Source organism: Zalophus californianus, chromosome 14, assembly GCF_009762305.2.
Source record: "Zalophus californianus isolate mZalCal1 chromosome 14, mZalCal1.pri.v2, whole genome shotgun sequence".
Taxonomy (NCBI): Eukaryota; Metazoa; Chordata; class Mammalia; order Carnivora; family Otariidae; genus Zalophus; species Zalophus californianus.
The window spans coordinates 1,812,252-1,824,679 of record NC_045608.1 but is presented as its reverse complement, the minus strand read 5'-3'; the positions used below and the strand labels follow the sequence as shown (position 1 = coordinate 1,824,679).

General features: G+C 58.8%; 1 protein-coding gene and 1 long non-coding RNA gene across 6 annotated transcripts in view; both read right to left on the bottom strand.

Annotated features, from left to right (window-relative positions):
* STX2 (syntaxin 2) overlaps nucleotides 1-12,428 on the bottom strand; it is a 196,058-nt gene that overhangs the window by 146,999 nt on the left and 36,631 nt on the right. The window lies entirely within an intron of this gene.
* On the bottom strand, nucleotides 5,912-8,423 carry LOC113912545. The gene is made up of 3 exons (XR_003516872.2): nucleotides 8,318-8,423; nucleotides 7,852-8,064; nucleotides 5,912-6,104 (listed from the first exon to the last, which is right to left on the bottom strand). It is a non-coding gene; the product is annotated as an uncharacterized LOC113912545 (long non-coding RNA).

Below are 12,428 nucleotides of genomic sequence, written 5' to 3'. Positions count from 1 at the left end.
GTGGTTGCATGCTCACTGGGTCCTGGCGTGGCCCTGGGGCAGGGAACTCTCTGGGGTCTGTTTTAGGAGGGCACTAATCCCCCACCTTCATGACCTCATCCCTTCCTCCAGCCCCCACCTCCCAACACCATCACACGTGGGGTTGGGGTTCAGCACATGAACCTGGGTGCACAGACTTGCACCCAGTATCCATCCAACTGTCTTCAGGATACACTGTCCCTCTTTCCTTTGGGAAGCAGCTTCTGCCCCGCTCCATCCGTGAACCAGGGTGTGCTGACCCCACTCCCCAGCTCCAGACCAAGCACAGGACCCCGTGTGCCCCCAAAGTCTCCCCGTGAGAGTCGGCCCCAGAATTTGCTCGTGCTGTCTGGGAAAGGAGGGGTCTCTGTGAGCGTCTACACAGATGGCGACACAAGCCCCAAGCGGCAGGGCCCCAGAGAAGCTGCTGAGCAGGAGGAGACCCAGGAGAACATGGAGGGCTCAGGGTGGGCACTGGGGGCCTGGACCCCGCACGGAGCTGGGCCTTATGGTCCAGCCAGGCCGAAGCCGGGGCTAACCTTTTGACCTCTCAGTCATGCTAGCCAAAAACTCCCTCCTTCGGCTCATGCCCTTTGACCCCAGAGTTTAGCCTACAGAACCCCGAGCCCTGAGTGACATGGAGCAAATGAGGGAGGCCCTGGGGGGCAGGCCCCGGGGTAGCTTGATCCCCAGACAACAGAGGGGACTGCAGCTGCCCGTTGGCATCCCCAGGCGCCTCCGGTCCACGGAGCCGCAGTGCAAACTGGAGAGTGAACACAGCGGAGAAGCGTCCCCCACGGCCCCGTGTCAGGGGTAGGCCGGCCTGTTCCTCCAGAGGCTCCGACATGGGGCCCACCCCCGGCTCCTCTCCAGCTGCTGGTGCCCGTGGACCCAGGGCGTATGGACGCATCATTCCTGTCTCTGCGTCGGCCTCAGGGGCCGCTCCCCATGTGTGTCCTCTGCATGGACAGGTCTGAGTCCTTTCTCGCATGAAGACACGAGTCACTGGATCGGGACCCGCTCACCCCAGTGACCTAGCCTTAACTTCCCCTGCAAAGGCGCCACCCCCAAACTAGGTCTCAAGTGCAGCTACAGGGGCTAGACCTTGAACTTCACATTTTAGGGGACAGGTGAGCCCACAACACCGACTGGCTGCAAAATACCGGCCCGTTCGCTTCTCCTACCCCACCTGCCCTTCCAGAAATGACCTGCTGCCCCGACCTCTCCCTCCTCATCCTCTCAGAGAGGAAGCGTCGGTTCGGACGGTGCCTGGTCGTATGAACTGGGATTGAAACCAGCAGGCTCACCACTCTCCCCTTGTGAAATGGGCCCCGTGCTCAGCGCCAGGCGTGGGGACTCACCAAGGCCCTGGGGCCCCGTCTCCCGGCCCCACCATCCCCAGCACGTGGCCCCATTTCTGTGGCTCCAAGAAAGCTGCCTCGCTTCCTGCAGGCCGGAAACTGGGAGCTCAGCCCGCCCGGCATCTCCTGCTCGCCTCTCGCCGGCTGGGAACGTCACCTGCCTGACCCTGGCAGGAAGGAGGGCAGGACACCGCCCGTCCCCGCCAACCATGCCAGGCCCACTCGCCTCCAAGAAGACGACCGTCATCGGTGGCTCTGAGCTCACTGTCCTCACCCGTCCTGCCACCAGCAGCTGCCCTTGCCCGCACAGAGCGCCGCCTTGATTTAAAGGGCTGGTCCCGCCCCAGAAAGTGGACTGGGCAAACCCTGACTCTGCCTGCCGGCCCAGAAACCCCCGGCTCTGACCCCCAGGAGAACAGTGTGCTTCCCGGGTCTGTGCAGAGAGCAGCCCGTCAAGGGGCCAGTGGGGCCAGGGGCACATCCCCAGCTGGGTCCGGTCATTATCTGGTGAATGAACGAGTGAGCGGATGGTCTGCGGGCTCTGGAGCGGTCAGTGCACCTCCCTGCCCGCCTCCCCTGCAAGACAGAGACACCCCTGGACCGTCCAGAGTCCGTCTGCAAGCAAGTGCGTCTGAGCAAGAATGTCCTGCCCCGCCCATCCACGCGGCGCCTGGGCGGTGGCCGCTGAACACCCTCCGCCTGCCGGGTGGCCGGACAGAACGGACGCTCCGCGCCGACTGCAGACACAAGTAGGGTCCACCAGGTGGCGCTGTCTCCCAGGCGCGGGGGCGGCGGGGGACCTGCCTCAGCAACCCCGCCTTTGCGCAGTCTCGGCGCCTCGTTGCGCCCCAGGACCCGCCACGGCGAACCTGCCGCGCGGGGCAGCGGGGTGGCCTGAGGACAGGAAGGTGAACAGAGGCCGCGTCCGTCCTGTCTTGGGGGTCCCCGTGCTGCCCCCGCACCTGCCGTGGTGGGGGTCGAGTTCCGCGGCCGGTGGGCAGCCACAGAAGCCGGGCTTTTTACTTCATTTTAATTTGTTTTACTTGACTAGCCACACGTGGCACGATGCTTCCCACTGGCCAAGCGCAGGTCTAGAGGACGCAGCGTCCCCGGACGCGGACAGGAAAACTAGGAAAGGCAAAGAGAAGCCTTGGTACTATTTCTGCCCATCCGCCGCAGACCTTCGGGAGCACAGCCCTGGACAGGTCCCGGCAAGTCCCTCACTCGGGCCTGGGGGCAGCCCGGCAAACCGGGCAGAAGCAGCGCCTACCTCGCTCGTGGACTTCCGTTCCGGAGGGGAGGCCACGGACTTCCGACAGGGACGCGGGCGCTGGTGATCGGCAGGAGGGAAGAGGGTGGTCGGAGGGCGCGACATTTAAGCAAGCCCCGAAGGCTGAGGAAGAACCAGCCGCGACCGCTCCAGACCCCCAGGCTCGGAGGGCAGCAGGTGTGGAGTCCGGGGAGGCCCTGATCGAACGGCCGGAGGAGTGGCCGCGGGCGTGGTTGGGGCGGGGAGCCAGCCAACGCTCGGTCACGGCTCTCCCTCAAGGGCAGCCCAAGCCCACGCGGTGCCCCCGGCGGGTGGGCAGAAAGCTGCCAGCAGGCCCAGAGGACGTCAGGTGGAGGGCCGAAGGCTGTGGCGGGTACTGAGGCTCCTACCCCAGCAAGCGACCGTGCAACCAACTCCACGGAAAGAGTTTTCACTCCCGGCTGGAATGAGGCACCCCTGGGGAGGTTGGGGATCCCTCCGTGCTGGTCCATCCCTACGACGGGAATATTCGGCCACAGAGGGGGTGGAGCACCAACACACACTCCCCATGGATGGGCCGTGAAGGAAGCCGGTGCAGAAAGACACACGGCAGCAGGCAAGCCCGCGGAGACAGTAGGTTAGTGGCAGCCGGGGGCACGATGACGGCTGAGGGGCGCGGGGTTCCCCCGGGGGCAACTGGAGAGCCCGGCCGTGGTCCCCGCACAGCTCCGTCACCCCAGAGTGCCAATGACTAACTCACTTGTAAACGGTGAATAAAATGTCTAATTTATGTGAGTCTCCCCTCAACAAACACAAATATAGAATAATAATAAGTCTGTGGAACTCAGATAGAATCCCAAAGTAGAGTGGAAAACAGTCCTTGCCGGGTGCTTACTGTTTCTATGACTACAGCAGGACTCTCCCAAACGCTTACCACGAGCGCATTCAACCGCACTCCGCGAGGCGCGTGCCGCCGTCACGATCAGCTCCGACCCACGGATAAGGAAACTGAGGCACAGGGCTGCACTCGGGCAGCGAGGATGCGAACCAGATGGTCCTGCGCAGACCAGCAGATGCGCCCCAGGACAGGGGACGGCCGCGGGGCGGTCGGGCCACAGGTCATCACACCGCTGCTAGAAAGTTCCAATGATTTCCTCACCGCTTCCTATTCTCTGCCATTGGTCTTCACGGATTTGACACCACGCTGAACCGTTTTTATTACTACGTCACAAAGCATTTCAATGTTATTTATGGGAGGTCTTTCCTTATTAGCCTTTTTTCGTCAGAAACCTCCTTTTCATTCTACCTAGATGAATTTGAGAACCAATGGCTGACATTTTCAAAAACTGGGAGGAAAAAAATTGCTCCTAAGATATTTGTCTTTCTACCAGAATGATGGTGTTTATCTCCATCCACTCAAAAGTCCTCTTAACCCCCTGTTGGATCTGGGTTTTCTCCAAACAAGCAAACCAAACCCCTCCTGCGTATGTGGAAGGACCCCTCTTACTGACCCTTGTGTTAGCCGGACATCAAAACTGAAAATACTATCTAGAAATGAGCAAGGGTGAGCATCCAGGTGACAGAAGACAATCCTCTCTACACATCTGAGACCCAAACATGTAGATTCTTAGCTTAAAAGAATAAAGGCATGAATCCTTGCTGGTTTTCTTAGATAAATGTGTCGCTTCCTACAGGTTTTTGATATTCCGCGAAGGGGTCCCAGGCAAGGCCCCCACCTGCCTCAGAACACGTGCATGCGCCGAGACCCAGAGTGGGGCTCTCCCCCCGCTGGCTCCTCACGCACACTAGCCAACCCCCGGAGAGCCGCCGCCCCCGCCCCGGGCACCGCGGGAATGAAGCCTGAGGCCCCCAGCCCCTCAGGGACACCGCTGGGCATTTGGCGGGTGCGCCACATGGGCCGCAGGGGTGTGGTGCGGAGGGAGAACGTGGCTCCCCTTCACGCGCTCACACTCCAGCCAGGGGAGTCGAGCTGTGGACGCGAGCCTCTCCCTTAAAACAGCGGGCCGTGTCTGTCCCACTGGACGGCCGTCTCGGGGGCTCCCAGAAACCTCGTTTTGCGGTATAGCTGGATATGAAAGGGTCTGTGGCGGGGAGTCAGAGAACACACAATGCCCACGATGGGTCTGTTTTCTTAAATCACAAGTAAACAGGAGTTAATGTGAGATGAATATTTTAAAAACTGTGCCACTGCGCAAAGCAAGGAAGTCTACGATTTCTTCCTGATGAATCTGCCAGAACCTAAGTATGAGTTTTTCCCGGGGCCCCTGTGTCTGGAGTCAACGGAGGGTCCCCCAGGCCTACGCGGTCCCTGCCGGACAGCACCTCCTCACCGTGGGGGCTGCGGGGCCTGTGTCGGGGTCCCGCCTGGAGGTGCGGGGCCTGGGGGCCGCTCGGGGGGGACAGACTCAGCTTGGGCTGCTGCGAAATCCCAAAGACAATGGGGGAACGGAATGTGCTCAATGCCCCTGAACCATGCACTGAAAAATGATCAAAATGGTGAGTTTTATCTTGTGTTCATCTTACCACAATTATTATTTTTATTATTTTTTAGAGATTTTATTTATTTGAGAGGGAACACAAGCAGGGGGAGGGGCAGAGGGAGAAGCAGGCTTCCCATGGAGCAGGGAGCCTGATGTCGGGCTCGATCTCAGGACCCTGGGATCATGACCTGAGCCGAAGGCAGACACTTAACAACTGAGCCACCCAGGCCCCCCTTTTACCACTTTTTTTTTTTTAAACGTTTGGCTGCCAAAACCCTTCTGCTCCCTTCAGATGATGGTCCCCTTCCTTTCTCTACTTTTCAGGAGGTAAAAGTTGATTCCTAACCTCCGGCCTTGACTCTGGCGACCCAGCCTCTTCCTCCACGCTCCCGAATTCCCAGACGATGCCTCCTTCTTTCTCAGCCCTTCCTGCCTCCCTGGTCTAGGATGCCTTCCCCCCAAACCTAACGAGGATCCCCCACAACCCCCCAGTACCCTCACCAGGGCCCACCTGCACACCTGTCCCCCGCCACGCTCTGACCTTCACCCCTCCCCTCCCCAACTCAGCCACCACCCATCCCACGAGCCCCTGCTGGCCTCCTTCACCCCAAACACAAATGCACCACTGGGGGTGTCACTCGGACCAATGCTGAGAGTCTCCCCCTCCTTCTGACGCCAACAAGACGAAATACTCCCTTGCTAGTTGTTCTGCTTCGGGCTCTTTGAAAACGTGATGGAGACAATATTCAGGATGCTTTTTTGAAAACGGACACAGACTTTTATGAACATGAGAGCATGCAATTCCTTACTATCAGCCAATAATACCCAGTCCGCATTCAAGTTCGTCTGGTTATCTCAGAAATACTCCAGTGGGTTTGGTTCAAACCAGGATCCCAACACCATCCACACATTGCATCTGGCTCGGATTTCTCTTAGGTCTGTGTCTCTTTCTCTTTCTCCTACAGATGCATTTACCTTAATTAATCAGGAAAATATGAAAAGAGCAAGTGAACAGGATGTTAAACAAAGGAGCATATTGGGCAGGGACCTGGGGGCACCGCACGTCATCCCCTTGCTGTTGGCAGACGTGCATCCTGCCCCCGGGAAGGTCACAAGGCCCTCGGTGCACCCTGTTCAGGTGAACGGCCGTAGTCCATCACTCTGCCCGGACGCCGGACCAGGGGTCCAGACCACTCTCGGGCCTCGCGGGCATTGCATGGGGTAGAGATGAGTCCATGCGCCCCAGCGAGGTGGCAGAGGCCAGGGACCCTGGTGTGTCACTGGTGGTTTGGGTCGTGCTCATTTGGTAGGAGCTGCTCAAACTTTCCTCTGAAAGGAAATTCTACAGAACAGAACGTGGAAAATCCTCAAGAAGAAACACATTAATCGGCCCCTTGGGGCCGGCCACCCAGGGGTGCACTTGGCCACCACCTCCAGGCTGGCTTCTTACAAAAGCTTTGGGGCATCTGACTCATTATCTCCTTTTTATTTTGGAGAAACTGTAGATCTACGGAGAAGTCGTGGCAACCACTTTCTGGGTCTTTCCTAACACCCCAGGTCCCGGGCCCTTGGAAACCTCACTAGGGCCCACCCAGCCCGCGGCCCCAACGACATGCCCCCCCGCCCCCTGGAGTCCCCCTTCCCTGGCTCTTGATCTCCTGAGCCTCAGTCCCCGTGTTTTCCTCCACGGGCGGGGACCTCCCTCCCTCCAATCCCTTCCGCAGGTGCAGTATGGGAACCAGGCTCTCTCTAACCCAGGCGTGGGGCAGTGCACAGGGCCAAGGGCCGTCGGCCTGTCCGTGGAGAGGGCCCAGCTGCTAACCCCGGGGACCGGGGACTGTCCGATTCTGTGCTGTCATGTGTGTTCCCGGGAGCCAGACCACGGAGCTCCGAGGCGCAGTCGGTCCCACGGGTCACTGCCCCCAGCAGGGGGGGACGTCCACACAGCTTCTGTACCCAGCTGGGATCCTGCTTCCCAGTGAGACGGGCAGCAGGTGGGAGGGCGCGGGCCACACGTCCTGCTCCAGCCAGCCACTGTGACTGCCAGGAGCTGCCCAGCGGGGGCCCCGGCCTTAGCAAGTGCCCTGGACCAGAGCCCCTGAACCCCGGGCCCGTGGCCAGCACTGCGCATCTGAGGATCTCCCCACATGGCATCGAGATCTCGCAGACCTTCTGTCATCTGTAAGGGGCACTGCCGTAACCTCCTCAACACCGGAGTCGGCACCATGCCTTCAGCACATGAAAGCCGGACCAACCATTTACACACGATCCTCCACGCTCCCATTTCTGTCGGAGTGAGAGCCAGAGTCCCTGCGAAGGCCCACAAGGTGCTGAGTGATGGGCTCCCCACCCCCACCCCCAGTGCACACACTATTGTCTCTGATTCACCTCCTGCCACAGGGCCTTTGCATGTGCTGCCTCCGCAGCCTGGAAACTCCTCCCCCAGCATCCAAATGGATCCCACACTCCCCTATTCCATGCCACCACCTGGGTATCACCTTTCAGTCCGATCTCCCAGACCACCCTACATGCCAGCACACGGTGCCCACACTCAGGCCCCTTGTCCGCTTCTGAGGCATCCGCCACACCCAGCACCCTACATCGTCTACCTCTCCACTCCTCAAGAGGGTGACCCTGTGGGCGCAGACCCGTTCCCCGGATGGCTCACCACTCTGCGCCCAGCACACAGAACGCGGCCCACACGCAGGGGTCCTCTACATACCTGTGGAGCCAATGAGCTGCTTGTTTCGTGAAAACAAGGAAGGGGGAGCATGCCTACGTCTTTGTTGGTGGGGAGGAGGCAGAATATCCCTGTTTCCCGCCAGAAGAACACAAGCTAAGAAGCAGGGGAAGCGAACCACACGAGCGTTCAGACGGAGGATCGGGGGCTGTGCTTCCTCACCCGAAGCTCACATGGAAGGACCCAGAACTCCGTCTGCAAAGCACCAGGAGTGAGCTGGGGCGGGGGAGCGGGGAGAGCAGGGGCCCTGCCCACCCCTCCCCTGCAGCCTGCTTGCAGCCCGCCCTCCCTTCCCCCCATAGATCGCTGTCCGGACACCCCCTGCACAGCTCAGAAGCACAGATGTCCCCGACTCTTCTCCAGAGAAGCGTCTCCCAAGAACCCATGAAGCAAGGGCTGCAGAGGAGGATGCCCCCATCTGCCCACGTGCACGGATCCCGCTGCACACCCCCAGCCCCCAGCTCTGCGCCCCCCGGCATGTCTCGGCGTCACATGGCACACGCCTGGGGTCCCGGTCCAGTGGACACACGCGTCCACGGCCCTGTGACAACCCCTCTCGGCCAAGATACGGGAAGAGTCTGTTGCCACGTCCTCCCGCTGACCAGCTGTGATGTCACAGACGGGGCGGGGTGGGGGCAGGCAAGCAAACCCTCACTCTTATCTACAAATGGAAACCAAGCCCAAAAGTCTCCTCCAGCAGGGACCACCCCAGGAGGAGCCACACGTGTCCACCGACCCACGGGGACGGGCTGCGGCCCCTCTGCCCCCGGCTCTGCTCCCGGCTCGCACCTGTAGGCTCGCCATCCCAGGGCAGAGGCTGCGCTCAGCAGCACCTCCCCTCTGCCTTCAGGGCCCCGTCCCTGTCCTGGATGCGGTGCCCGGACAGCAGAGGGCTCGCCCCTGAGGACAGGACAGCCCCCCGCAGAAGGAGGGAGGGCGCCTGATCCTGCCCTGGCTGCAGCACGTCTGCCACCTGCTGGGTCCCCGCCCAGCGGCCCCGACTGCTGCCGGTGGGGGGGTCGTGGTCCCTTGCTGCCGACGTGACAGGATACCTGCTCCTGGGTACGTGGTCACCAGAACCAGGGATTAACTGTTATGTTTGCACACTTACACACTCGGTCATCTTTTCTAGTTACGGACAGTCCTGTTTAGGAATTCATCGTTGGAGGGAAGGGTTTATTTTTCCCCCATCTGGGGGAAATGACTTTAATAGGCCTTTTGTTTAAATACAAAGGTAAAGCCAAATTCCTGTTCCACAATGAGAAAGTTCAACTAACCAGAGCAAAACCACATAATAATATTCAGCACACATGCTCACTACGTGTCACGTACAAATCCAAGCATGGCACCCTTATGACTCATTAAACCTCCTAGCGATCCCATTTAAGAGACGGGAAAGCAGAGGCACAGAGTGGGGGAGTAACTTGCTCAAGATCACATAGCAAGTGAGCGGCAGAGTCTGGATTCAAACTCAGAGAGTCTGGCTCCAAAGTCTGAGACATTGATGACGACGCCGCATCATCCTTTAGCTCACAAGGAGAGAAGCAGGAATCTGGCCACGTGAAAATCTACCAATTTGCAAGCGTTAGAGATCATCTTTTTAAAAAATCTAAACACGGACTCTGACAAAACTCATCAAGAATATCTCAACAAGGGCGCCTGGGTGGCTCAGTTGGTTAAGCAACTGCCTTCGGCTCAGGTCATGATCCTGGAGTCCCGGGATCGAGTCCCGCATTGGGCTCCCTGCTCAGCGGGGAGTCTGCTTCTCCCTCGGACCCTCCCCCCTCTCATGCTCTCTCTCTCTATCTCATTCTCTCTCTCAAATCAATAAATAAAAAAAATCTTTAAAAAAAAAAAGAATATCTCAACAAATTAAAGAAATTGGATTTTAACCGGGAAAACAAGTCACTAAGGAGGCTGCGCTGTTGGGGCCTATTCCTTGCTCGCGTGTGGCTGCGACGCAGAGGGTCCTGCTTCATGTCCTTCCTATAGTCTCACTTCCGCAATCCCCGTGGGACAGAGGCCCCCGCTGGCTCCCCTGCCATCTCACCCGTCAGAACACGACCTGGTACAGGGAGCCAGCAGCCGACCCCCAGCTCAGTCGTGCTTGACCAACGCGGACTGTTTCTCCTGTTAGCCCACGTAGGAGCGGGCCTGTGTCCAATTCTGCCACTGAGACATTAGGGAAAGTCTCCAGGGGCAGGGCTGGGGAGGCACGGACATTTAGTAAAATGGGACATCGAGGAAAATCCTCCCCATTCTTCTCTGTTCGGTGGACACTGTGTAACAGTCTGTGCCTGGATCCCTGGCAGCCATCTTGTGACCATGAGGAGAACCAGCCTGAGATATGGACTCAGAGAATTAACCACGTCTGGAACAGTCCTGTCTCCAAATTTCTTATTCTATGGAATCCTAAATGTTCCTTCTTCAAGCCATTTCAACTGGGTTTTCTATTCCTGCCGCCACGAGCATTCTGAACAATATACTGGTTCTGCCTCCTTCCACAAGGAGCCTTCCAGGGCCTTCCTGAGCCTCACCTGCTGGCGCCTCCATGAACTAAGAGAGTGGGGGGTTGGAGGTCAACTCTTCCAATCCCCACATTTTCAGAGGAGGAAGCTGGACCTACGGGTTTGAACGTACCCATAATCACCTAGCGGGTAAGTGGCAAGGGCCTGGTGTGGAGCCCCCACCGGACATCCCAGTTTTGGATGTGCAAAGTGTCGGGCTACCAACAAGGTCACTGGCGTGCGTGACAAAAGTGAAGGCCAGTGGAAACAGTGAGTGAGCCCTAAAGTCCTGCCTCCCAACACCTGTTGGGCTGGAAGTGGCGGGTGACAGATTGCAGGCACGGGGTTTGCAGAACAGACCGCAGAAGCCATAAACAGACCCCTCCCGTCCCCTCGGCCTGAGTACCCTCTGTGTGTTGATGGCTTCCCGATTTAGGCCACCCGCGCTCTCCCGAGCTCCGGTCTCTGGGCCAGCTTAGTTTCTTGACTTTGGGTCTAACAGGGACCTCAGACTCACTGCTGACAAAGCATGGCTCTCGGTTACTGGCCACCGAGCATCCCTTCCCCGCTCCCCCTCAGAGCAGAAGGCTCCCGCACTCAGCCGTCTGCTTGGGCCAAGCACCTGGCAGGCACCACTCTCTGTCCCAGCCAGGGCCCCCGCAAGAAACAGAACTTATAACAGTTCACACGAGGAGATGTTTCAGAAAGGGCCCCTCTCAGAGGTAAGGGCAGGACGCACACAGACGCTGTGGGCCGAGGGGCACAGAGACCGGCGGGGAATCACGGAGTTCTTGGAGGCCGGGGAAGCTGGGGTCCCTGCGTGGTGGGAACTGCGATGAGGATGTGACGACCCCGCCGCTGCGGTTTGAACGTGTGTGTTCCCCAAACTCTCATCTTGAAATCCTAACGCCTGGTGTGACCATGTTAGGAGGTGAGCCTTTGGGAGGTGACGGGGTCATGAGCGTGGAGCCCCCATGAATGGGATTCGTGCCCTCACGTGAGACCCACAGAGCTCCCGGTCCTGCTGCCACATGAGGACACGGGGAAGTCTGCCCCCGGGAGGAGGGCCCTCACCCTCCGGTGCCGGCAGCCTGATCCCGGCCGTCCAACCTCCAGGGCTGGGACAACACGTCGGCCGTGTATGTCTGTGGTCCTCTGTTACTAACAAGCTCCGCTAACAGAGACGTGGTCCTGAAGAAGCGTCGGGAGGGCGAACACACCCCACCTGTCTCCTCCTCCTCACGCTCCCCATCGGTCAACCAGGCCAGAATCAGAGGGCGAGCACCTGGGTGATGTGGTCCAAGGGGTCAGCCTCCGGGGCATGGGGCAAGAGGGCAGAGTAGGGGAGGGGCGGCACGGGGACCACACGCATGCATGCAGACCCTGCCTAACGCGGCACCTCACCCGCCACGGAACCTACCACGGGGGGCCCAGGGGGGCCTGAGAACAGCCTAAGCTCTGAAAACATCCCCACTCCGTTCAGATTCATCAGCGGACAAGGGACGCTCTCCTGGCTGGGGGTGGTCCGGCCGCCTCCGTGAAATCACTGGCTGAGCGCTCACCCACGCGGACAAAGGGACGACCCGTAGGAAGGCAGGCTTGAAACGCAAACAGGAAGTAAAGAAACAGAACCGACCAGCAATACCAGGACGGGCACAGCACACCTGGAGTTTGCCCAGGTCTAGATGCAAGTCAGGCCGCAAAGAGACAAAGCAAGGAAGGAACCGACCGAGCAGAATCAGCCTCGGGGAGGGCCGGCACGCAGAGCTAAGTACTGCCACTATACCTGTGATTCACGGATAACACGTTATCTAAAACCTCTGGTCTTGAACAACACACTGTAAGGGGTGTGAAGCAACCTTAAGGTGCATTCTGATAAAGGAAATTTTCCTTTTTTTTTTAAAGATTTTTTTTTAATATTGAGATTTTTTTTAAGATTTTATTTATTCATTTGAGACACAGTGATACAGAGAGAGAAAGCATGAGCAGGGAGAGAGGCAGAGGGAGAAACAGGCTCCTCGCTGAGCCAGGAGCCCGATGTGGGGCTTGATC